General features: G+C 49.0%; 1 long non-coding RNA gene across 1 annotated transcript; it reads right to left on the reverse strand.

Annotated features, from left to right (window-relative positions):
• Positions 1–14,919: 14,919 nt before the first annotated feature.
• Positions 14,920–15,828, reverse strand: LOC128332918 (uncharacterized). Its single transcript, XR_008310780.1, has 3 exons — positions 15,664–15,828; positions 15,147–15,269; positions 14,920–15,028 (listed from the first exon to the last, which is right to left on the reverse strand). It is a non-coding gene; the product is annotated as an uncharacterized LOC128332918 (long non-coding RNA).
• Positions 15,829–27,030: the final 11,202 nt, after the last annotated feature.

Below are 27,030 nucleotides of genomic sequence, written 5' to 3' on the forward strand. Positions count from 1 at the left end.
AGTTGAGAGGGCTCCATTCTGTCACCAGTGCTTTTTAATATCGACATGAAACCGCTGGGTGAGATCATCAGATTTGGTGCAGGGTGTTATCAGGATGCTTGTCATCTATTTCTCCTTGTCATCACCACCACCACCACCACCATAATCAGGAAATGGCATTCATTCCCTAAATGCCTGCCTACAGGCAGTAATGGGCGGAGGTGCTCATTGTAGGCACTCAGAATCTGAAGGATGAGTTAGATCTTCCTGTCCTGGGTGAGGGTTACACTCCCCCAAAAGGAACAGGTATGCAGCTTGGGAGTACCCTTGGACCCAAGCCTCACCCTGGTATCTCAGGTGGAGGCTATGGCCAGGAGTGCCTTCCAACAGCTTGGGTTGATTCACCAGCTGCGTCCATTCCTTGAAGAGAACAATCTCAAAACAGTGGTGCATCAGCTGGTAACCTCCAGGCTTGACTATTGCAATGCGCTCTACGTGGGGCTGCCTTTGTACGCAGTTTGGAAACTTAAGTTAGTTCAAAAACCAGCAGCCAATCTCTCAAAAACCATTGCTTCTCTCCAACCATCCATTTTCTGCTAAACCTGCCTGCCTCTGGACCTAAGAGGGAGGGGGAGAGAAAGAGCATCCGAAGGCTGCCTGTTTGCTTAAGGAATCAAGTGGCCAGCTGGATCTTCGATTTTGACAGCCGATGATGATGGCGAGAGGGAAGCCTTCTTGGATTCAATTGGGACAGATGGGACATTCTCCTTTTGTGCTGACCCCCCCCAACGCCCCCCCACCCTCCCAGCAAACGTGATGGTTGTTGGTCCCTGCATTAAACAGCATTCTGTGCAATGCCCGCTCCATCTGTGAGAGCCCTCTTTGACATTTCTTTCCCTGTCTCCAAGGAAGTAGCTTCGATAGCCTATAGAAGACCAGCTAAAAGACCCCCCCCCCAACACACACACAGCTCTGGCGCTTGGGGGAGACTATCTGCGTAGATGGATAGATAGATAGATAGATAGAACAAGGCTGCATAATCAACCAGAAACAAATTTGGAACTTCACCATTAGTTCCCTGAGATCATAGTTCTGGCAGTGAACTATATAACTATATAAATTTAGTTATATTTGTAACTATATATAGTTATAGATATAAATATAACTATATAGTAATAGATATAAATATAACTTTATAAATATTCACCATATTCCTATTATTATTTATTTGATTTCTATACCGCCCTTCCAAAATGGCTCAGGGCGGTTAGGGGATGTGATACATATTGGGGATGTGAGTGTGAGTGCACTATATATTGTGAAATGTGTAAACCAACCAACCAACCAACCAACCAATCAATCAGCGAGGGGCCCATTGTAAAACCTCGTCTCTGGGCCCACTCCAACCTTGTTATGCTCCTGCTTTTGCAGTGGCCACTTTGACGGAGCTGCTCCATTCCTTCCCATCCTGCCACCTGCGTTCTCACCAGAGTAGCTGCTTTCACTCCGTAGAAGGGAAAATATTATTACTATTATTATTTCTTGTTTACACAGTCAGACAGGTGTTATTGACTGGTTTGTTTTATCCAGACATCGAGTCCTTCCCAAGGACCTGGGATGCCAGAATTTTATTGTCAGTTGTTATAGATATCGTCGCAGAATATAGGCTGTTCCCAGTAAAGCTGCTTTTTGTAATTGGCTGATGGTGATTTCTGTGGCCCCTATGGTGTTGAGGTGCTCTTCAAGGTCTTTTGGAACTGCACCCAGGGCGCCAATTACCACTAGGATTATTTTGGTCTTTTTCTGCCACAGCCTTTCAATTTCAGTTTGTAGATCTTTGTATTTTATTATTTTTTCTATTTCTTTTTCTTCTATTCTGCTATCCCCTGGTATTGCTATGTCGATTATTTTCACTTGTTTTTCTTTCTTCTCGACTACAGTGATATCTGGTGTATTGTGTGGCAGATGTTTGTCTGTTTGTAGTCGGAAGTCCTATAATATTTTTACATCTTCATTTTCTTCAACTTTTTCAATTTGATGGTCCCACCAATTCTTGGCTACAGGTAGCTTGTATTTTTTGCAGATGTTCCAGTGTATCATCCCTGCTACCTTGTCATGCCTTTGTTTGTAGTCAGTCTGTGCGATCTTCTTACAACAGCTGATCAGGTGGTCCACTGTTTCATCTGCTTCTTTACAAAGGCGGCACTTGCTGTTGTTGTGGATTTTTTGACTTTTGCTCTTATTGCATTTGTTCTTAGTGCCTGTTCTTGTGCAGCCAGTATTAAACCCTCTGTTTCTTTCTTCAAGTTGCCATTCTTAAGCCATTGCCAGGTCTTGGTGATGTCTGATTTTCCACTTATATTGTGCAAATATTGACCATGCAAGGGCTTATTTCTGCATTTTTCTGCTCGGTTCTTGACTTGTTCTTTCTTGTAGGCCTGTTTTGTTTCATTGGTGTTGAATAGTTGTGCATTCTTGACCATTTGAAGTGCATCTTCTTCACTGTCCCTTATATATTCTTCAAGGTCTCTTTTCTCCTCCTCTACTGTTTGATGGACTTGCAGCATTCCTCTTCCACCTGAGCTGCGAGGGAGGTAGAGCCTATCTACATCACTGTGGGGGTGCAGAGCACGATTGATGGTCATGATTTTCCTGGTCTTACGATCTAGCGTCTCTAGCTCTGCCTGGGTCCAGTCTATCATTCCTGCAGTTTATCTAATAACAGGTATAGCCCAGGTGTTTATGGCTTGTATGATGTTCCCGCCATTGAGTTTGGACTTGAGGATTTTTCTGACTCTCCTGATGTATTCACTTCCCATTTTTCTTTTAACTTCAGCGTGTGCGATGTTATCAGCCTGGAGAATGCCCAAGTATTTGTAAGGTTCTTTCTCTTCCAGGTTCTTGATCTTGCTTCTATTGGGCAGTTCTATTCCTTCTGTTTTTCTTATTTTCCCTCTGTTCATTATTAATGCAGCACACTTGTCTAGTCCAAACTCCATTGCTATATCGCTACTGAATATACGGATAGTGTTTAGCAGTGATTCGATTTCTGACTGGGACTTTCCATACAGCTTCAGATCGTCCATGTACAGCAGATGGTTGATTTTACTGGATGTTTTAGATGTTTGGTATCTGAGGCTTGTTTTGTTTAGTATTTGTGAAAGTGGGGTCATGGCGATTACAAACAATAGAGGGGATAGTGAGTCCCCTTGGAAGATGCCTCTTCTAATGCTAACCTGTCCAAATGCCTCGCCATTGATTGTTAACTCTGTACTCCACGTGCTCATTGATTTTTAAATAAATATCTGAATGTTTTGGCTGACACCAGTTGTTTCTAAACATTTTAGTATCCATGTGTGAGGCAATGAGTCAAAGGCTTTCTTGTAGTCAATCCATGCAACACTTAGATTGGTTTTTCTTCTCTTGCAGTTTTCTAAAATCATTTTGTCAATCAGCAGCTGGTCTTTTGTGCCTCTGGTGTTCGGGCAATTTCCTTTCTGTTCAACTGGAAGCTGTTTGTTAGTTAATAAGTATTGCATCACTTCATCTGCTATTATTCCAGTTAATAATTTGAACATGGTTGGCAGGCAGGTTATCGGTCTATAATTACTTGGAACTGCACCTTTTGCTGGGTCTTTCATGATGAGATGAGTTTTCCCAGTTGTTAGCCATTGTTCAATATCACCTCCTTACAAAATGTGATTGAACTGTTTTGATAGTTGTTTATGAAGGCTTGTTAGGTGTTTAAGCCAGAAGCCATGCAGTTCATCGTTGCCTGGCGCAGTCCAATTTTTAATTTTCTTTGCTCTTTCACTGATTAATTTTGGTGTTATTATTAGATCTTGCATTTGTTGGTTACATTTTTTGACTTCTTTCATCCTGCCTGCTTTTTTATTATAATCTATTGGATTGTCCCATAATTTCCACCAGAATTGCACTGTTTCTTCTTTATTTGGCGTTTCTACTTTTGTTGCAGTTTCTCCTTCTATGCTTTGGTAGAAACGTCTCTGATTTGACTGGAATTGGAGATTCTGCCTGTGTTGTGTAATTCTGGCTTCATATCTGCTAATCTTCTTTGACACTGCTGTTATTTGCTGCTTTATTATTTCCAGGACTTCTCTCATTTTCCTTGAATCTAGGTGGTATTTTTGGATCAGATACTGTTTGGTGTTTTCATTCTTCAGCTTCTTGCCTGTCATATCTTTCAATTTACTAGCATCTGATCTAAGCCTGGAGATTTTATTTTCTAATCAAATCTTCTATTTAGGTGATGTACTGCTTTCTTTTTTTACAGGTCCACTGATCTTATATCCGAGCTCTTGTGTTGTTATTGTTGCTGCACTGTACATGAGTTGGTTTGTTTCTTGCAAATTCTTGGTTGTTATATCTGCAAGTGCAGCATTGACATCTTTTAATGCCTGAGCAAGTTCTTTTTTGGCAACTGTTTTTAGAGCGGGAAGTCGAACCCTGGTGGTTGTTTGCTTGAGTGCTCAGTTATTTTTTGCTTTAGTTCTTGTTGCTTTCCTGTTAAACGGCATTTGGGTTTTTGAGGTGAAGGCAAAGGGGAGGTTGCCTGGTTTTGATTTTGAAACAGTTCAGCAACGGTGGTATCCTCTATTTCCAACACCTCCTCCATCTGCGCCTGAGCAACTGCTTCAGTTGGTGATAATTCTTCTTCCATATCTTGAGCCTGTGTTGCTCTTTGCAGTTCTTCCAGCTCAACTCCTGTGAATACTTTATTTCTTATTCTGAATCTTCTCTGGTCTGCTAGCCTTTGTTCTGTTATTTCTGTATCTGGATGCTTCTCTTTCCAAATTTGGTACATTCTTTTTAAATAACCTCTTCTAGTTGGACCAGACTTGTAATAGCAGATCATTATTTCCTTGTTGGCATTTTTTGTATATTTTTTTCGGTTAAGCGACGTTTCTTCCAGTAGCTTTGCTGTCTCCAGCCCTGGTTGCTCAACTGAAGATCCTGAGTCCTGTAGCCCACTTGCCACCAGATGTCCAGGGACTATAGCACCTGGAACGGTCCTTGTTGACCCAGGCGACGGCCAATCCGATATAGATTTATTAAAGTTATGTCTCACCATATTGTTGATAGGAGAGGTACTCTTTGTCTGGCTCCTCTGGTGAGATCTGTCTTGTAATAATAATAATAATAATTAATGATAATAATGATAATTTATTATTATTATTATTATTATTATTATTATTATTATTATTATTATTATCCTGCTCTTCCTCCAAGGAGCCCAAAGCACTGTACTACATACTTAAGTTTCTCTTCACAACATCCCTGTGAAGTAGGTTAGGCTGAGAGAGAAGCGACTGGCCCAGAGTCACCCAGCTAGTATCATGGCTGAATGGGGATTTGAACTCAAGTCTCCCTGGTCCTAGTCCAGCACTCTAACCACTACACCACGCTGGCTCTTCCGATAGCCTTTGAAGTACCCCTAGGGGTACTTGTACCCCCTGTTGGGAACCCCAATCTATCTCAATATTGTCTATTCTGTCTAGCAGTGGCACTCCAGAGTTTCAGGCAAGAGTTTTCCCCAGCTCTCCCTGTAGATGCCAGGGATTGAACCTGGGACCTTCAGCATCTTTAAGCAGATACTCTACCACTGAAATACAGCCCCATCCCTAACACAGTCCAAGGGACAATAAAATGCTCCTTTAGGGAATAATGTTTGAAAACTGCATGCAGAAGGTTCCACATTCCCTCCCTGGCAGCATCTCCAAGACAGGACAAGATTTTTTTTTTTATTTTTAGGACAAGATTTTAGGACAAACATTTTTATTTTATTTTTTAGGACAAGATTTTTTTATTGAACCAACAAACTACGAAAGCATATGAAACCCTTGCCTGTAAACTTGGAAAAGCTGCTGCCAGTCTGTGTAGACAATACTGAGCTAGATGGACCAAGGGCCTGACTCAATATAGAGCAGCTTCTGATGTTCCTAAGTTCCTATATTCACAGTGAAGTCCTAAGTGTTTTGAAACGGAGGGGGGAAATGTTTAAAACTGAACACCTGGACATTTTTGATGAAACTGTGAGTCTGGATTTGCTTAAAATGGCAAGAGGGTGGTGGACATTAGGAAGGCAGGAAGGCAGTCTAAATAAATATCATAGGATTTGTCTTACACATAGTCTTACACAATGCTTGCTTGTGGTAAAACTTGTTTTTGTTTTTAAAAAAGCATGTGGTTTCTGCATAGAATAAATGTGTGGTTTTTTTCCTGGGGAAGAGCATGAGCAATACCCTGCTAACTAGGCAAAGAGGCACCTTTTAACGTGGTGATTCTCTTTATTTAGCAGGGGGAGAGTAACTGGCCCTATCCATCCCCAGCACAGCATCCCTCCAGTGACTTTTGCTGGTGTCTATCTTATGTTTCTTTTTAGAGTGTTAGCCCTTCGGGGACAGGGATCCATCTTATTTAGTTATTTATTATTCCTCTGTGTAAACCACCCTGAGCCATTTTTGAAAGGGTGGTATAAAAATCAAATGAATGAATGAATGAATGAATGAATGAAATCTTACTTGCAATCTGAATAGGGGGAGGCGGTCCACAATTCTGAAAATGATGCTAATGCACCAAACTGGCCACGTGGGAAGCTTCGGGGCAGAGAGCGTCCAAGGCAGGAGCGTTCTTAAATTCTTCTTAAATTTGGATTCCCACAAGTTGTTTGAGAAGGAGAGCTGGTCTTGCGGTTATAAGCATCATCATCATCATCATCATCATCATCATCATCTATTCAACCAGCACTTTGCAGAGTTGTAATAAAGGCCTTGGGAAAGATATTTAGATGCCATGAAGTGTCTATACCTACAGAGATTAGAATAGTTTGGACAATTGTTTTCCCCGTGACACTCTGTGGATGCAAAAGCAGGATTTTTAAGAAGCCAGATAGAAAAAGTATTGACACTTTTGAACTTTGGTGCTAGAGAAGACTTTTGAGGATACCATGGACAGCCAGGAAAATAAACAAATGGATCACAGAACAAACCAATCCAGAATTTTCACTCAAGGCAGAAATGACCAGGCTCAAACTATCATACTTTGGACACATTATGCGAAAACCCAGCTCCCTTGAGAAGTCCATAATGCTGGGGAAAGCTGAAGGCAAGAGAAGAAAATGGCCAGCAGCAAGGTGGATGGACCTGATCACAACAGCAATGGATGCACCACTGAGAGACCTTAAAGGCCAAGTTGAAGACAGATCATCCTGGAGAGAATCTATATATGTGGTCGCTAAGAGTCGACACAGACTTGACAGCACTTAATCAATCAATCAATCAATCAGGGAGAGAGAGGGGGATATGTCTCCATCATCTCTCTAGGAGGAAACAAAGAAGATTGACTCACCACAGGAGGTACCTGAGGAGTCAAAGCAGGGTTCATAGAGTAGAGGCAAGCAGGGACAGGTGAGGAGACCCTGACTAGCTCCCTCTGATCCCAATGCCCCTAGTTGCCATTAGGTTAGTTGGTGCAAAAGGTCGATGCACTGGAACTCCATCTCCAACACGTATAGACAATAGTGAGCTAAGCAGACCAATGGTCCTGCTTGGTATAAGACAGCTTCCTATGTTCCTATGTACAACTCCCATAGAATCACAGGATCATAGAATGTCAGAGTTGGAAGGTACCTTAGAGTTCTTCAGTCCCCTACTCCGTGCAGGAAACTGCTACAGCAGCTCGGACAGATGCCTGTCCAGCCTCTGTTTGAAAACCTCCAGCAAAGGAAAGCCTACCACTGCATGAGGGAGACTGCTTCGCTGTCGAACAGCTCTTACAATTAAGAAATTCTTCCTAATGCCTAGCCTAAATCTGCTTCCTTGCCATTTCAACCCATAGATTCTAGTAGCCCAGCCCTAAGGAGCAACAGAGAACCAGTCTGTTCCTTCTTCTATAAGGCCATGGTGGCCAGGGATGTTGTAGTTCAGTATCATCTGGAGACCCAAATATGAGGACCCCTGACCTTCGAATGATGAGTTAGTGTTCTAGCATACAGTCGAGATGTGCAACGAAACCAGACCACACCCTTGTGCAGCAACTATAATGTGCCAAGGGAAGGCAGGTAGTTTGCGTAAGAGAAAACACACTCAGAATTTATCATTTCTACAGTCCTTTTTAGTGCTTCACAATGGATATCACATTGCTCCTCTTCCGTTTCTGTTGTGAAATGTCATGATGCATCTCTTGAACTCCTCCCTCCTCCTTCCATGATCTTCTGGGTATTTGAAGACCATCCTTCCAGGCCTTCACAACTCTGGTCCTGCCCCCAGTAGAAACATAGGAAGTTGCCTTATACCAAGTCAGACCCTGGGTCCGCCTGGCTCAGAACTTTCTGGCACAATATTGTCTATTCTGACTGGAAGCAGCTCTCCAAGGTCACAGGCAGCTTTTCTCTGTTGCCCCCGAGGACTGGATTAGAAATTGGATTAAAAATTCCATGGGGTGAAATTGCAAGGAAGGAGATTTAGGAGACGACAGGGATCAAACCTGGGACCTTCTGCGAGCAAAGCAGATGCAATTCCAGCTCCGTGATTTCCAGCTCTCTGCTCTTAAATGATCGGGGTGGGGGTGGGGGCCAGTTCTCTCCTGCGTCTGCTTCCCTCTTCACTGTTCTAGCTATGTTTCTCAGGAAGACGGTTCCCAGAAGCAGTTTAACCCAGGCTGCTCGTCTGCAGCGCAGGCATCCCTATGGATCACGGTGCTGCTGGCCCGCCTAACCCCACTTTGAAGCCCGGCCTTTAGACAAAGTTTAGGGTGCGAGCGTGCCCTTTACCCCGGCACTGGGATCAGATGGGTGCTCAGGCTGCTTGTTGCCTGAGTGCACACAGAGATGGGTGCCTAGAGCGCCCGTCTCAGAGGAGAGGAGAGCTGGTCTTGTGGTAGCAAGCGTGTCTTCCCCCCTTAGCTGAGCAGTGTCTGCCTTGGTTTCATTTGAATGGGAGATTAGACGTGTGAGCACTATAAGAGATTCCCCATCAGGGGATGGAGCCGCTCTGGGAAGAGCATCGAGGTTCCAGGTTCCCTCCCTGGCAGCATCTCCAAGATAGGACTGAGAGAGATTCCTGCCTGCAACCTTGGAGAAGCTGCTGCCAGTCTGTGTAGGCAATACTGAGCTAGATGGACCAATGGTCTGACTGGCAGCTTCATATGTTCCTATCCCCCAATGCACCACGCTCGACACACTATGCATTGTGGGATATCCAAAGGTTGGGATGTGTCATCCCAGCCTCCAAAGATCCACACTGCTGGGAGCAGTGAGGATCATGTGAGCGCAGGGTAGTATACCTGAAGAAAAGCAGAAGAATCATCTGGGGGGAAGATGAGTTGGACTCTCCCTACCCCACTGCCCGCCCTCCGCATCCCAGGACTATCATGTGAATAGCCTCAGGGTCTTACTCCTAATCAGCTCTAATTTCAGCTTTAGCACCAACTTTAAACTCTTCCTCCAGCTTTCACTAACTTTCTGCTGCAGGCGAGCCTCCTTTTATTCTCTTCCCCCCCTCCAATTTTCCGAAACTAACCGATTTAAAATTGACTGCATGTTATGCTTTAAAATAAAATTATTACAAAATGATGTATAGATGGTATATGACACCCAAAAAATTGGCATTAATGTATAAAAATGTATCAAACAAATGTTGGAAGTGTGGACAGTCTGAAGGCACTTTTTTTCCTATGTGGTGGAGCTGTGGGAAGGCTAAAGCATATTGGGAGATGATATATAATGAGTTAAAGAAAATATTTAAAATGACATTTCCTAAGAGGCCAGAATCCTTCCTGCTGCGAATAATAGAAGGTGCAATTTCTACAACTAATTCAACGCGTTTTATGTACGCTTCGGCAGCGGCTAGAATTATATATGCACAGAAATGGAAGAGTAATGAAGTGCCTTCAAAAGAAGATTGGCTGATAAAATTTTTGGAATATGCGGAGATGGCAAAACTTACAACACTAATAAGAGACCAAAATTTTGAATGCTTCAAAGAAGATTGGAAACCATTCTTGTTGTATCTAAAGAACTATTTTCCTACTATGGACTTTACAGCAGGGTTCAAAATTCAGTAAAAAAACCTGCAGGTTGGGTAGATTAGCTGTGTTTGTAAGGATTTAAATTTATGTTTTGAACTATTATTATAGCAAGGGTGAACTTTATAGCTGATGATTCACGAAGAGATGCTTGCGGGAAGTCCACTTTTGTCTATTCGTAATCAATGACATATTAATATTGTTAAAAATAATAAAAATTGAATTTGGGGAAAAAACCAAACCAACCAATCAAAATTAATGCGAGCTCCCCCCATTAAAAAAACAAAACCAAACCAATCCAATCCAACCCTCTCCTCCCTCCAAAAACCAAACAGCAGGACTCTTTCCCCAACCAGACAAAACTGTCAAAGGGGAGCTGTGAACTCTTGATCCCTGCCAGCTTCTTATTACAGAGCACAGGAAGGAAGCAAATACGCATTCAAAACAGAAATGTGAAGAGCACAAGAGGAGGTCAAGGCCTTGTTCCTGCACAAATGGCATTTCATACTTGGCAGGACTTTTTAATCACTGGAATGGAATCACATGTCATATTTGGCTGTATTGGAGGCAGTCAGTGTTGGTTTGTAAGCTTGCCAGGCCTTGCCAAGGCTGTGCTTTCCGGGCACTCGATTGGAAGGTGCAGCTTGCTCCCAGGATCCTGTGCTCAGCAAACCTCATTGGCGGCAAACCTCAAGTGGGCTCCTCTGGAGTGATCCAAGCCAATTGTCTGAGTGAGTGCTTCCAAGCAAGAGGCATTTGCATGGACCTGTAGCAGTGTAGCAGCGTCTCCCTCAGCCAAGAGGTGAGCTTGGGAGTCTGTGGGCACAAACGCTCCAAGGGAGACGAGAAGAAAAGAGGAACTCAGACACGACGGTATGTTTTGAACAAAAGGGGCAACTTTATTAATATACTTAAATAGGTTACAAGTCGTCACTTAACTTTCTAACTAAAGGAAACAAAACAGGACAGAATGGAGTAGGCAAAAAAACTTTCCATCTTGGCCAATCTGTTGGAAAGCCAAAAATTCCTACTCGGCCCCCAACAGGGCGACCAGCAATGCCCATTCTGCCCCTGGGAGGGAGAAGGAGGGAGGGAGGGAAGGAGGGAAGGGAGGAAGCCCAGGGTCACACGGAAGAAGGGAATAGCAGGGCAAACAAAATTGGGGGGAGTCCCAGCCAGCCCCCAACCCCACCCCACCCCCGCTCCTTGCAGGCACGTTCACTTGGTCTCCTCTTCTGGGGCGGATCGACTCCTCCAACCGCCCAGCAGCAGCACAAGCCTGCAAGAAGCACAAAGCAGCGTCAGTGGGGTTGCCCTGCTCCTCCTCCCTTTCCACTCCGGCAGCCCAGCAAGTGGGGATTGGGCAGGGGGCTGGGGGTTGAGGGGGGGGCAAGCCAGAGAATTCTGCTTGACCTCGGGCTCCCCACTGTGCAGCCACAGCATGGAGCAGGAGGGAGAGGAGGATTCTCTGGCCTGACACCGGGCAGCACCAGGGGGCGCTACTGGGGCTGCAGGGGGCCCCGAGAGTCTCCCAGGCTCCTCTGCTGCTGCACCGGTTTGGGAGGAAGGAGGAGGGAGCGGAGGGGGGAGTGAGGCGTGGCTGCGGGAGTGGAGGGGGGGAGGAGCACACCCTCGGCAGGGGAGGGGGCGGATGCCTGGATGGGGCTTCCCCTGCCAGGGGAAGCCAGGCCGCTGGGGAAGGGGAGAAAGGTGGAAGGAGGAGGGGGCGCTCCCTGGCCAGCTGGTGGGAATGGAGGGACGCGGTGACCTTGCCCTCCTGCTGGGGCCACACATCCTCCCCGTACCCAAGGGAAGCCCAAGAATGGTTCCAAAGGGCCACTTGGGGGCAGGGTGGTCCTGTAGGCTCCTCCCACAGCCTGCCAGCAGAAGCAAGGGGAGGGGCTTCTGCACCCCAGAGGCGGGGCTTCCTTGGGCCAGGGGAGTGGAGCCTGCTTCCCCCTCACTCCTCAGACAGAACTGCACTTCCCTGCTGGATGTCTTCTTGTGGACAGATCTTGTGTCCACGCGGTTGGAGGATGTCTTCTGGGAGGCCCCTGTGCTGCACGGTCTTTCCTGAACCTCCCTTCAGCTGCTGATCTTCAAGGGGAGAGCACGGCGCTGTTGTTCCTGGAAAGAGAGAAGGACATTGGTTCAAAGATGGGGTGTCTTCTCACACTCTCCCCCATGACACCACCAAGCACCAGGGACTCCTGGCAGAATATTTGTGTCCTCATTTCCCAGAGGGAAGAGAGATCTTTCCTCTTTCCCTTTGGCTACTGGTACAACCAGACACAAGGGCCGAAGATGGCATTCCAACACGAGGGAGGGTTGCCCAGATTCCTGCCCACCCTTCCTGCAGCCCCAGCCCCCTCCCTAACCATCGGGTCCCCTTCAAGTGAAGCCCTGCCTTGGTCTACTCACCAGTCGGTCAGGTGGAGAGATCACCGTACTCTGGCGGGTGTCTCTTCTTCTTACAGCCCGCCCACAAGCGCCGAACGGCAGCCCGCAGCCCGTGCCGGGAGTGGAGGGAAAAGGCCTTCTTCACGATCTTCTCTGTCTTGCAGGCAACTCTCCCGACCTCGGGGTCATGGTCGCCAAGCAAGCTCTCCAGCGCTGGAGGGATGAAGGAGAAGGTTCAGAAATGGCATGAAGAGATCACCCCACCCTTGGCCAAGCCCCACCATTTCCACACCAAGAGGGCGAAAGTCCTGACTCTTTCTCCCCTGCACTCTGGGAAAGCCTACTGCTGAGCATCCCTGAGGATGCAAGCGGGACCTTCCATTTGAGGGGACAGGTGGCCCATTCCAGCTCTGTGGTCCCTAAATCTAGGCCTCTCCCCTCACAGAAACTTCCCCTTCCCACCCAGAAACCGGCACTTACCAGCATGGAAGGTCTCTATGTTCCCTTCAGTGAGGATGCTGCCCTTTTTGTGGACCAGGTGACCTAAAAAACAAGGGTGGAAGGAAATGGGACCACAGTTCAGGACACTGTGCATGGACAACCCGATCATTCAGGAGAGGAAATCCTCCCCTCTGTGCTCCGTCTGGGACTGACAGATTGAGCCATTCCTCCAGGGACTCTTATGTCACCTTGGGAGGAAATTAAGCAAAGAGACCTCGCTAACACGCACTGGGCCAGTCCTCCTGGGGAGGGAACAGCTCCTGCCCCTCCACACCCTTCTGGCTGTGCCTTCCAAGAGAATGAACCTTTGCCCACCAAGACGACCCACTAAGGGAGACCCAGAAGTCTTGTTTCGCTTACCGATCAGCAGGGCAGCCGTTCTCCTCACTGAAGGCTGCTCGCTGCGGAAGAAGCCCAGGATCTTGGTGGCCTCCATCTCCACGGCGTCCTCTGTGCCGAGCTGCCGAATCTGGGATCAAGAGCAAAGACAAATCCCGAGTGAGCAAAGCATCGCCCAAAGGTCCTTGAGCCATTTGAGCCGAGGGATGGACAGGGAGGGGCTGCCCTTACCAGACGCTTGGCGATCTTGTGGAGCAGCTCCTGCAGGCTGTAAGAATCCCGCGCCAGCAGCTTGCCCTCCAGGTGCCATAGGAGGGCTTCCGCCAGGAGGCTCAGATTGTCCTTCGCAGCCTGCCAAAAGAAAGACCGGAATGGGAGTGAAAAATCCTCCCAAGGGATTCCAAGAAACCTCTTAGGGGGCTTCAAGGAGTAGGGCCTGGATAGGCCAAACCACAGCGGGACAGCTCGTGAATTCACCATCCCGTGAGGCTAACTCTGGGGTCTGCCACTGGGCAGCTGGACTTGGGGAAGCCTAAACCCCTTCGTAGGGGTGGCAGGAAGAAGTGGGCTCTCACCTGTGCTACCTCCAGGTCCTCATCCTCCACATGCATCAGCACCGCGATGAGGGTCGTGATGTTCTCCTCTGTACCCTCATGATGGTGGTGGCGGTGCTGCAGGAGATCCAGGTGGGTCCTCATGGCTGCCCTTCGGATCTTAGCCTCCTCCTACAAAGAAGAACAGGGGTTGTTATTAGGGAGGAATTCCTCACCTCCATCACCATGCAGAAGAGCTTGCATGGGTCTCTAGGGGGTTTCTGGTTTCCCTTCTCCAACCCGTTCGGAACCTGCAGGTTGGCCGGCCCTCATAGAGCCGGGGCGGAGGGCTGGCATGTAAGTACTCACGTGGTGGAAGAGAGGGCGGCACAGGGCAGCCAGGACAGCATTCACCGTGGCCTGGTGTTCTGATGGACAGTGCCTCAGCCGCTCCATGAAGGCCAGGACCCCCAAAGTGGCTTCCAGACTGGAGGTCCTGAGCCCTCCCAGGATCCCGGCACTAAAATCCTGGGGTTTCTTCGCCTAGGGAGGGAAAAGGTGGATCCTTGAGAACACATGCTAGTCTACCCCCTGCTAAATGGACCACATAGCTGTCCATATTTGATGCCGCTTGGCTTCCATCCAAGAGGGGTGAGAAGGCAGCATTGGAGCACGTGGGGAATCAGGGCTCCCACTGAGAGATGCATTCCCTTAAGGATTTCTCCTTCATCCTGTGGCAAGGGTTCCACAGGCTGAATCCTCCCAACTGGAAAAATCTTCCTGTCACACCTGGGGATGCCTAGGAGCACCAGCCTCAGGAAGGGCTCCCCAAAGAGAGGAGTCTCCATGTCTAGGGATGCTCCATGCCCAGGGATGTCACTCACCGCCTTTAACTTTCCATAAATGTGGAGAAGACCCCTTTCGCTCAGGTAGCGGATGTTCTGGCTGGGGTGGACTAGCCACGCTACCAGGAGCATCCAGGTCTTCTCTAAGGCAGCAAAGTCTTGGTCTTTCAGGAGCAGCTAAAAGAGGGAAAGGAGCAGAAGACCCATCAGCTCCTGGGGCCAAACCCTCCTCTCAGGGAAGCCCACCTGAGGAAAATGCTTCTCACCTCCACAAAGAAGGCCACCTCTGCGAGGGAATGCTCTTCTGGATCTTTATCGAGGCTGAAGAGGGAAGCCAGGTATGCCTTCAGCCTGGCCACTGTGGAAGATGGTGTCTGGAGGAGAGCCCTGCAACACACAAAGGCCCCTGCTGAGTCCTGGGCGGGACGCCCAGAAAGAGCAGACCTGACCCAAACCACCCCAGCCCCCAGGCCTCCTGAGGAATCTCCTATTCACTCCTACTTACCTCACCAAGAGGGCCACACCCTGGAGGCAGCTCCGCGGAGAGCACAGGGATTCCCAGCAGGTCTTCTCTGGGGTCACCTGTGCCACCCTCTCCAGCAGGGTTCGGACAATCTGCGCGGTCTCCCTGCAGAGAAGAGAAGGTTGCTGTCACCACCATGTCAAGGGTGGAGGCAGTGGACAAGGGAGGGACTCCTTGCGGGGTGGCGTAGTATCAAGGGTGGAGGGACTGAGTTGGACCATGGGAGGGAGACCACAGAGGTGAAGTGACTTTATCCACAGCTGGCTTTTTAACACTGCAGATGCATTTTAAGGCTCTCTGCAGAGCCAAGAGGGCTGCAAATTCTGGGCTCTCCTCTGTGTAGCTGAGGGAGGGGACCTCCGTGCCAGAGTCACCCCAACAGGCCAGAAATGCTGCTCACCCATCAGAGTGGGACATGGGAGAAATGACCCTAGCCTGTCCTCCCAGAGTGCTGGAAGGAAGACTTGCTGGCCTCGCTTTCCCCACCGCCATGACTTACTCAGGAGGCAGGTAATGGCTGTCTCGGTTCCCGACTCCCTCGGTGGTGTTCTGCAGGCCGGTGAGGATCTTGTTGACCAGGCCCACCAGGAGTTCGGGGAACCTTTCCTCCACCTCACTGGCATACTCCACGCTCCAGATGACGTCCCCAATCTTCTTTGTTGCTCTCCCCTGCGAAGAAGAGGAGGGTCAGGCCTCAGCACACAGTCCTAGGGACGGTTATGGGTCAGGAGAATCCCCAGGGCCAGGCCAGTGCCATGGGTGTCTGCACCCACATCTGGGCCTGGAGGGTGCTGCCTTTGGCTCAGGGTGCATGAGGTCAACCGCAAGGGAAAGACATCCACAAGGGGAAAGGGCAAGTCCCCACCTCCCGTGTGAACAGTGACTGCCATCCAAGCCGCCATCCTGTGTAGTGCAGGAAAGGAGGGGCAGAGGGGTGGAGTCAAGTCACCCTTGGTTTGCACCCCTTACCTCTCCCAGATGGACCGAGGAGAACCAATCTGGGGCCAGCTGTCCTCTTCTTTCCTCTTCGCCGATGTTCCTGAGAGAGGAGAGGAGAGAGAAAAGCTTCTCAAAGAACTGTCCTGTTGGAGATGGCAGCCAGCTGAAGAAGAACACGGGCACCCAAAGAGATGCTAAGCAAGGATCTCGCCTCCCTTGGGAGGTGGCTGGCAGGGGAACTTCATCAGGCCAGAGATCTCCCAAGTCCAGCCTTTCATTCCCCACTGAGAAGCCCTGGGAAGTGTTCAAAGGGGGCATTGAGACAGGAGCCCTCCCCTGCTCCTTCTCCCCAACACCCGCTCATGCCTACAGCATGGGGGTCTCAGAGCTCCCTCTGCTAACAGCCAGCAATAGACTTGCTGGTGTCTGTCTTGCACCGGCTGCCAATAGGCCTTCTTGGGTGAACTCCCCCTCCAGATTTCTCAGGGAGCAGGTAGGAGGAAACATCCCTCTATGGGGCTCAGACATGGGGGATCTGCCCCTGTCCCCTGCAGCCTTCTGCTGGCTACGCTAAAAGCCCCCCAGCTCCCTACTGGCTCCTCAGCTGAGACGAGGGTACCTACCTGGCCGAACTGGGGGTCAGCGGAGAGTCCCACACCTCGTCCTCGATGCTGCTGATGTCATGCATTGTATCGTCCTCGTCTGTAGAGGAGCACTGGGGAGGAGAGAGAAGAGAATCGGGAGCGTTTCAGGGCTTGCGTTGACCTTGCGAGGCTTCTGAGAGGAACCAAGCCCAAGGGACGGTTGGGAAGACATCCTGCTCTAAAATAAGACCTGCCTCTTGGTAGAAAAGGCATTTGGCATCTCAGCCCAGAAGAGCCTTTCACCACATTTTTGCCCTCTTTCCAATGCCTCAGATGCATTTCCTCCCATCCCACCAATCACAATCCCTCCCATCCTGCAGCATCTAGAACTAGAACCATTCCATGTTCTGTCTCCTGCTGGGGAACAGGGCACTCACACACACACACAAACACACAAACACAACCTAGAGCCCGTTCACATGAAAAAATGGATGATGAAATGGATCATTTCTCACCTCCGCGGAGGACGAGTCTTCAACCGTGTAGGTGTTCTTCATCATCTTCTTGATGAGCCACTTCTTTGGCTTCTGGACTCTGAGAGGAGAAAGGAGAGACATGGCATAAGAACAGCAATGCATGCCCTGTGGATCAAGTGAAAGACACGTGTAGCCCAGAACCCAACAGTGGACAGCCAGATGCCTATTTAGTTGTTTGTGAACCACTTGAGACCTGGTTACATGTGGCATTAAAGTGTGTTTATTCAGAGAGAGAGAGAGAGAGAGAGAGAGAGAGATCTCGAGATTCGGAGGTTCCTTGGCTGTCATGGGTAATAGTCTTCAACTGGCTTCTCCTCCATGAACATGTCTAATCAACCAAGGCTCCCAGGGAAGGTGATCCGCCTCTATGATCCCTGGAGCGGCCCTTCAGCTGAGAAAGGTACCTGGGGGAACTGGTGGCATAGTCCTCTTCCGACCCCTCTTCCTCCACGCTGGCATGTGGAGTCTCGGCCCCCGGGAAGGAAGAACTCTGTGAAGGAGAGAAGGGGGAGAAATGGTTGCTCTGGCCCTCTCATTGAGCTTCCTAGGCTTCAGCAGGGAAAAGGCCAGCCTGGCACCTTCCAGCGGTCATCACCGGGTGAGCTGAACGCAGGAAGTGGGCCGGAAGGGGATCGTCCCGTTCTGGACACAACTCATCCCGCTTTCCTGATTTTCAGTTTTCTTAAAAACCACTTTGGAGCCCAGGCATGCTGGCTGGAGGCTGGCAGGAGAGATGGCAAAAGAGCTCCTCTCTCGTGCCCGCCTTCCTCGCAATGAGGTTCGTTGGGCTGATTTCAGGCCTTCGCGCACTCATGCAAATGGCAGAGGGGAAAGGCATCAACTCCCCCCACCCCAAGACATGCTGCGCTCCCTCACTCAACTGGGGCCCCAATGGCTCTGGTGACTGGAAAAGACCACTTCCAGTCCACTTCATGCTTTCAGTCGGCTCCTTAGTGAGGACACTAAAGGCACGTGCAAAAACATGCCAAAACTGGGTCTCCTTTCCTCTTTCTTTCCCATTTCTTTCCCCTTTTTCATTTAGTTCATTTCTCATTGGTTTGGTTTAGTTTGCTTATTGTTTTGTATTTTTATTCATTCTTCATTTATTTGTCACTGTTTTTCAATGGTTGCCATTAAAGCAACAGGATGTTCCACCTTTAACTGTGAGATCTCGACCAGAAGTCAAGGCCATAGCCACCATCTCCTTGCGGCCATATTCTTTAATCCTATCACCCCCACCGTGCCACCATTATGATGCAGTGTTGTTAAGGGCATGGCTGTCCCTTTACCATAGCTTTAAGCAAACAACTGTCAGAAGATGGCCGCCCACCCGGCAGCATCAAAACTGGGGCCATTCCACATGCTCTCTACTCCTGGGCAACACGGGGGACCCACACGCCCAACCCACAGTTCTTCCGAGGGAGGGACTGGATGTTGAGGCTTCCTGACCTCTCCAAGGGATGGCTCTTGGTCAGCAGCGGTGTTTTGCAGCCTCCTCAACACGGTGCTTGGCCTCTGGACGCTAAGAAAAGAAAGAAAGAAGACACATGAGATCAGAACACGAGTGCTTAGAAAGAGCTCTGCTTGATGAGATGAATGAGGCATGCAGCCCAACACCCTGTTTCCAGGAGTGGACAGCCAGATGCCTGCAGGAAGCCCACGGGCTGGGCATGGAGACACCTGTCTCCATGGAAACAACCCTCCATGCTGCTCGGAGCTTCTGTCCACCCTTGGCTTCTTGCTAAACTAACCACCTCCACCCCCCAAAAAATTGCATGGGCTCCTAAGGAAGGTCCTCTACTTCCATGAGCGATGGAGCTGCCCCTCCAGGTGAGAAAAGAGTACCTCGGGGAACTGACAAAGCTCTCCACGTCCAGCTCCTGATCCCTAGTGTTGTCTTCTGGGATCTTGGCCTCTTGGATGTCAGGACTCTGCATATGAGACAAAGGTTTCCAATGAGTGTACTCACTCTGATCTTCCTAGGGCCTAGGATTCGTAGGGAGTTTTCCCCCTGACATTTTCTTTGAGTTCATTTTTATTTCTTTAAATTATTTTGATTTTTTTTTAAGACAAAAAACCTTATTAAAAAGAAACCATGTGTTCTAATTCTAACTGTGGTGGGAGTGCCAGGGCACAGCCACCACATGCTTGTGGCCATTTGGTTTCATCCTATGTCCAACCATGAACCTCCATTGTGATATGATCTACTGTGGTCAGCAAACTGGCCACCATCCTTCAAAAGGGCCATCAGAATCAGTTGGCTGCACTCTGCAGCTCTAGTCCAAAGACAGCATGAGAGGTAGGTCTGTGAAATCTCTTTCTTTCCCTCCCCAAAACCAGCCATTAACAGAAACATCACTGCATGGGAGCTCCAGAATGGAATGCTAACTGCTTGTTGTCATTTCTTGTCATTTCTTCTGCATTCCTTTCATGGGGAATGGAAACCAAGAGGAACGGGACCCAGTGGCATCAATAGTTTGGCCCAGAGAGCCTTCTTGATCCCATCCCTTCATGTCCTCTTCTCTCCTCTCCCCAAGAAACAGGGTTAGCTCAGCCTTTCCAAAGGGAGAGACAAGGTGGGCCCCTGAGTCCAGAGTGAGGGCCATCCCTCCTGCTGTGGGCTGTTTCTACCTGAGGGGACCAGGATTGTCTCTCCAGAAATGCCTCTTCAGTCAAGAGACCTGGAGGATCTCTGCCAGGAAGACCCTCTCCTCTCCTGACCCGTCTCAGGGTCTTGGGAGCCGTTTGATGCCTCCAATCCAAAGCACACCAACCCAGAAAGGTGGCCATTGGAAGGAGAGGCAGAGGGTGGCAGAATCCTTCCCTAGCCACGACGTTCCCACTGTAATCCTCTGGCCAACATGCAGCAGCTGGATTTCCTCCCCTTTCAGGATCTGACCCCCCTCTGTCTCCTGACGGTGGAGATGCAATCTCCCCTCACCCCTCCACCAGCCCATCCACAAAAGCGACTGGAATCGTTTCCTTACCTCACAGGACCATTCGGTGTCCACGGTCTGGAGAAACCATCCATCCTCCTCAACCGTGAAGACACTGCAGGAAGAAATACAATGGCCTGAGTACCTCGGAAGAGCCTTGCTGGATCCGACCAAAGATGCATCTGGCCCAGCACTCTGCTTCCAATAGGGGACAGCCATCCGGCAGGCCTCCAGGAAGCTATCCTCTGTGCCCTTCAAGCTAGCGGACATCACCACCACATCTTGGAAGAGTGAATGCTTCTACGCAGGGGCGTAACTACCATGAGGCCGGGGGAGGCCGTCGCCTCGGGGCCCCACTGCCTTGAGGGGCCCCCCACAGACACCTCCCATGACTCCCCATTGCCCCCTGCCCAGCCCCAAGACCCTTCAGCCACTTGCCCTGTTTGCCCTCCCTCCTGCTGGTCCTCCTGGTCGGCCATCCAAGCAGCAGGCAAGCTGCTTTTCTCCCGGGCGCCTCTCAGCTGATCGGCGGCTGGGCGGGGCTTCCAGGGAGGCCTCCGTGTAGGCCTCCGTGAAGCCTGAATTCGAGTAGGCTGGCCAGCCCCAGGAAGAAGGCTGGCAGTCAGAGTGGCCACTCCAGTTCTCTGCAGCAGACCCTCTTCTTCCCAGGCCAGACAGCTCAGCCGTGGCCAGGTAGAATGTGGATTCCTTTTGGTGGTCACACCCCGCCCCCCGCCCCCTATATCCAGGTAGGGATCTGCTTGCCATAGGGCTTGGATGGGGGGTGGGGAGACCGAGAAGTCTCTGAATATTTCATGGAAGACTGATTGGAAAAATTGCTGGCTTAAAAAAAACCTCTAAAAAGTCCTATAAGTGGCTTGTTTCATGGCAGGAAATTACAAAAACTTCTGGAACAAATTTATTTATGTCTTCATTCATTCATTCATTCATTCATTCATTCATAAATACACTTCTGTTCAAGTTGTTTTGCAACCCAGGTCTGAGTGAGAACAGACATGAGTGAGAACTGTGACGCATGTGTTGTGCTTTTATATTTTTCCCCCTTAGGGTCAATCTGGCCCACATGTGAATGCAGCACCTCCATTCCAGAGGAGATGTGTGTTAAAGGGCTTTCAAAGCCTCTTGTGAAAAACCTCCTGGAATCAAACTGGACTGAATTTGTTCAGAATTCTGAGAAAACAAACATAGGCTCACCCTGCATGGTTGAAAGTCTCCTTTGCTAATCTGCAGCAAGGGGCCCATCTTAATAATTAGTGTTTCTAGTGTGTTCTAGGCATTAAAAGTAGCACAAAGATATAGTATTCAATGTATATCACTATATATTGTGAAGTGTGTGTGTATTCAGTGAAATGTATTTCTTGGCAGCATACATATTTTGAAATATCAGACTTAAATCCTTGCAAGACTGGGGTGTGTGGAAGCCCTGGACTTGGGGGGGGGGCATTTTAAAATCTCTTCTCAGGGCCCACTCCAACCTTGCTACGCCCCTGAGCGCATTTGGGTCCGTTCTTAGAGCTCTACTTCGAAAACGGATCACAATGCAGAGAGCTTCACGATTGAAAAGGGAGCTGCATCTGCTGTCCACAGAGCCACCACTGGGTATTACTTGCTGGCAGACTGGAAGTCGCTTAGATGAACTTCAAGCTCAAATCCTTGGTTTTGTAAATACACCACATGAAAAAGGAATTTTTGACTTGGAAATAGTTGTGCCTGAAAGGTATCCATTTGAGCCTCCAAAGATTCACTTCCTGACTCCATTTAAAAAAGGTTTTACTCCCATATAATTCTTCTCTTCTCATTTGCTCAATTTTGTACATCTGTTTTTTGTATGTTTTGAATGAGGACAGAAATGTGAGAATAAAAGCTCCCTGCTTACGGGGCAAAGAGGCACCTTTTTCTCTTTGTAAACCGCCCCGAGGCATTTTTGGAAGGGCGGAATAGAAATCGAATTATTATTATTATTATTATTATTATTATTATTATTATTAAAAAATTTCTCGGCGGGGGGGCCCAATTAAGAATCTTGTCTCAGGGCCCACTCCAACCTAGTTACGCCCCTGCTCCTACACAATGTATGAAGACGTCGTTTTTGACTGTCTGCCCTGCAACTCTTGCCAGTAAGCTGCACTGGATCCATCCCAGATCCAGGCTGGCAGGGGGACAGAAAACCTTCCCTACACAAAAGTTCAAGAAGAAACTCTACCTCCTGGGGGAACTGATGGCATGTGCGTCTTCCAGGATCTCGTTCCCAGTGTTGACCGTCTGAATCCTGGAGCTGTCCGAGAATGACTTCTGTGGATGATAATGGAGAGAGGAATGGGTGCTCTGGGGCCCACTTGACCTTTCCAGGGCATCTGGGGTCCAAACATCAACCCTCCTTCAAGAGGTCCTTCTTAACAGAGGAGCTTAAAGCAGGAGGTGGCTCCTTAGCACCTCAAAACCGTGTCTACCAACGTGTAACTGGGCTCAGAGAGGAACCAAACCCAAGAATCTACTGAACCTCAGAAACCAGCTTTCTGCCCATTCCTGGGCAGTCGGGAGAGATCATGGGTATTACACAACATTTGGAGTGGCAGGATCCCGAAGAAGAGTCAGGCCTCCTGCTACATGGGACACTGTGGTTTCTTGAATGGTGCCTTTAATTAAGGAAAGCCTAGCTAAGTTCTTCTCTTTGCTGGGCAGAGCTCTTGGCCACTTGATGCTGCAGACCCGTGTTTTGAGGCCCTTTTCAATGACACCAGAAAGGGGGCCATGTGGAGCCAAGAAGTGGCAGGGGGGAAAGAGTGCACCATCTACCCCAAAGAAGACTTTCCCACTCTAGTTCCCCTCCAGACTGCTCCCTTCCTGGATGTGTTTTCTGCTTGGTAGTCCAGAACAAAATCAAAGTCTAGAACCCTGGGGGAGGGAGTGATTTGGGGCAGGAGAGCGGAATGAAGGAGCCAGGTTGGAAGATAGGTAGACACACCCCTCTTCCCTCTCAGCACTTCCCATCCCAAAAGTTCCCATGATGCTTCCTCCATTGCGAGGGTCTCCAACCTTTGCCTGAGTCACTTGTAGTTGAGCCCGGATTGTCACTCATCCCACCCACCCAAGTCACTGCTACTACCACTGCAAATATCAAGGCATATGGCTTTTCCAGACAAGTTCTCAAAGCATCCCTTCAACTTGCTAAGACAGGATCTCTACCACACGCCCTCTATTCTAGCTCGAAATGGGGTCTCTCCCACCCCCTCCCAGCCCTGCCATGTACAGACTGGGTTTTCATCCCTTACCAGTGACCATTTGCTCGTTTTGGCTACGGAGCACTCTTCATATATCTCCTGTGGCTGGAAGTCACTGAGAGGGAAAAAGGACAAAAGACACAAGTGAGTGAGTGTTTCAAAGGAACCCAGAGTAGTCAGTTTCCAGTAGTGGGCAGGGGTGAAGGCAAGAACCCTCCAAGCTCCTTGCAACATAAAGGTTACTTTCTTTATTTTATATTATATTATTTTATTTTATTTTATTTTATTTTATTTTTTTATTTATATACCCTCCCTGCTCTCCACAACATAAAGAGCTAGCTTTCTTCCTTTCTTCCTTTCTTTCTTTCTTTCTTTCTTTCTTTCTTTCTTTCTTTCTTTCTTTCTTTCTTTCTTTCTTTCTTTCCTGATTCATTCATTCATTGGATTTATATATATTTTTATACTGCCTAATTTAAAAACCTCTAAAACAGCTCAGCTCCCTTGGTTGGGGTTTGGAGAGCGGCTACTGGTCAGAGTAGAGCAATGGTCTGACTCAGCATCACCTGTTCCGAGGGGCTGCCACGACCCCCTCCTCTGCCCCCTAGAGGGGCTTCCACTGTTCCCCTCCCAGTTGCTCCCTTTGCCCTGCAACCACTCAAGGAGGCACCAGCAGATCCAGCCCTGAAGGAGCAGCCAGCCACACCCTGGCTCTAGTCTCCTTCTCCCGCTCTGGGTGGCTGCAGGGCTCACCTGGAATCCAGGGCCTGAGAAATAGTGGGCCAGGCACACCAGCCCATGGAGCCCCACAGCCCTTCAGTTCTCATTTAAAACCCTAGGGAGCAAAATGTGCACGAGAACCCTCCCTGGCCTCCTGTGCCTAAACCCCTGGATCCTCTCCCAGAACCCAGCTAGCTCAGACGGATCGGCTCTTCTCCTTTGGAACTCCCTTTGCCTGCCCCTGCTCTCATTCCTTTCTGTCTTCCCCACATTCCAATAGTAAGAACTTAGACTGGGTGCCCCTTGCAAACTGGGACCTCTTGGGGGTTGGGCTTATTAATGTTGGGGGTCATGACTTCTATGGCAGAGTATTCAGCAGCTATTTCACTCCCATTACAGCAGAAGTCAACAGGATCTCCGGGGCAACAGCTTGTCCATGATAAGCAGGGAGATTCACACAAGGTTAAACTAATCTGCTTTATTCAGAAGTAGATGCTGAGAGGAAAAGACCTCTATCTGACTTCTGGCTACGTGTTGGTCAGAGAGAGACCTGTCGTGGTCATCAGGGTTACTGGTGCCAAAGGCCGATGGCATCTGGAGCTGGATCTCCATCAATGAAACCCTGGCAGGGGCCATGTTTCTTGAGAGGATCCTAAGTGGTCCTGAAATCCAAGGTGCCATAAATCAAGAATGGGCCCAGATAACCCAGGAGGAGCAGGAGGACGTACCTGAGAGGAGCCACAGGAGTTGCCTCATCAAGGCTGCCCACGCCGCGGAGTGAGGGGCATCCTTCTCCCATGTCCTGTCAAGGAGAGAGGAGAGCAGGAGTGAGGATGGGCTGGGCCAGCTCACACCCACCGGGGTCATTCCTAAGCAGCCAGTGGGGACTCCCACCCTAGATTTCTCATCAAACCGCTTTGAGAACTTGGGTGGTCTTTCCCCCACATTGGACCTCTTTGGGGCAGGGTGGCGAACCCTTCCTCTAAACCCCCTGCCGGAGGCCATGTTCAGCGCGCCCACATGGCCCCAAATGGACAAAATTTGGCGTGAGCCGCAGGGGAGACAGGTTGCTCTCCCCCTGCTAAATATCAGAGTATGACCACTTTGAAGGGGTCTCTTGGCTCAGTTAGCTGAACTCCCTGGGCCCCGTGGTTGGCATGGGGCACCACCAGCCAGCAGGGTTACCAACTCTCTCACTAATCCTGCTCCTGTGACTTCAGCAGAAGGCTGGCATGCAGATATCAAGCTGGTGATTCATTTCCCATCTCTTTGGGCTAAGCTGGTCAAGCTTTTGCTCAGAGCAGAGGAGCCAGGCCACATCAAGAGGGGGCAATTCCCATCTTCCATAGAACCTGTGACTCCCTCTTGGCAGAAATGGCCCTTTCGGTCCTCCCTCCATCCCCCTCCTCAACATTTCATTTCTTTTACCCAAGAATGACCAGTGTTGTTTTCTTCACTCCCTCATATGGCCATCCTGCCCCTCTGAAGGGGGAAGCTGCAGGGATCTCGGAGAGACCAGAAACCCCTTCCCTTCCTCTGTGCAGGTGGCTCCACTCTGCAGTTCCTCGCTGGATGAGGTCCTGGAGGAGGGAGGGGGCTGACGGGGCTCTGACCCATCGATGGGGGGCTGCTACTCCATGAAGACCCCGTGAAGATGGTCTGGGCCAGTCCCTTCCTGCACTACAAGGTCAGCCCAGAGGGGCCAGGACAGTCTCACTTCCTAAATGTCTCCTTCTTGACCCAAATCCAACCCCTGGGGGTCTCCCCATCCCCACCCCCTTCATCAAGAGGGGGCAATTCCCATCCTCCACATAAGTGCCACTTGGCAGATCTTGCCATTTCTATCTTCCCTCCATCCTCCTCCACAGCATTTCATTTCTTTTATATCCTACTTTTAGTTTAAAAATATCAAAGAGGCTTACAAGCAATAAAACTCGTATTATTTCATTCTAAGCTACTGAGGAAGAAGCCTTTCAAAACAAGGTCATCATCACCATCAATCCAAAGAGGGAGGGAGGGAGGGAGGGATCTAGGGAGGGAGAGTGCCTCTCCGCAGGGGTGTTGCTGGAGACTTAAAATGTTCCCGAGCCTGATCCCTTTTATTTATTTATTTATTTATTTATTTATTTATTTCATTTATATACCGCCCTTCCGAAATGGCTCAGGGCGGTTTACAATTAAAACAGGAAACATTAAAAACAATTAAAATAGAGATGCAAATATAAATACCAATTTAAAACTACTTAAAAAACAATTAAACTATCAAAACAATTAAAACACTGAAAACCAGGTATTAAAACAATTAAAACTGATTAAAAACCCTGAAAGGCCAGGCTCTCTTGAAGGACAGTAAAGAATCAAGATTACGAATTTCCGCTGGGAGTGCATTCCACAGTCCAGGAGCAGCTACAGAGAAGGCCCGCCTTTGAGTCGTCACCGAACGAACCGGTGGTAACCGGAGACGGACTTCCGCAGATGACCTTAACGTGCGGTGGGGATCATGTAAAAGAAGGCGCTCTCTAAGATATCTTGAACCCAAGCCATTCAGAGCTTTAAAGGTAATAACCAGCACTTTGTATTTTGCCCGGAAAAAAATTGGCAGCCAGTGTAACTGTTTTAAAACAGGCTTTTGAGCATCCAATCCAGGCATTTCCAGCTCCCAAGAATGACGAATATTTTTTTAAAGCCACCTAATGGCGATGCAGGGAAGCAACTTGCCTAGAGAGCAGGAGGCTGTTGGTTCGAATGCCTGCTGGTGTGTTTCCCAAACAATGGGAAACTCCTATATCGTGCAGCAACAATCAAGGAAGGTGCTGAAAGGCCTCATCTCAGACTGCACAGGAGATGGCAATGGTCAACCCCTCCTGTATTCTAGCAAAGATAACCACAGGGCTCTGTGGGCACCAGGAGTC

This window comes from Hemicordylus capensis, chromosome 7, assembly GCF_027244095.1.
Source record: "Hemicordylus capensis ecotype Gifberg chromosome 7, rHemCap1.1.pri, whole genome shotgun sequence".
Taxonomy (NCBI): Eukaryota; Metazoa; Chordata; class Lepidosauria; order Squamata; family Cordylidae; genus Hemicordylus; species Hemicordylus capensis.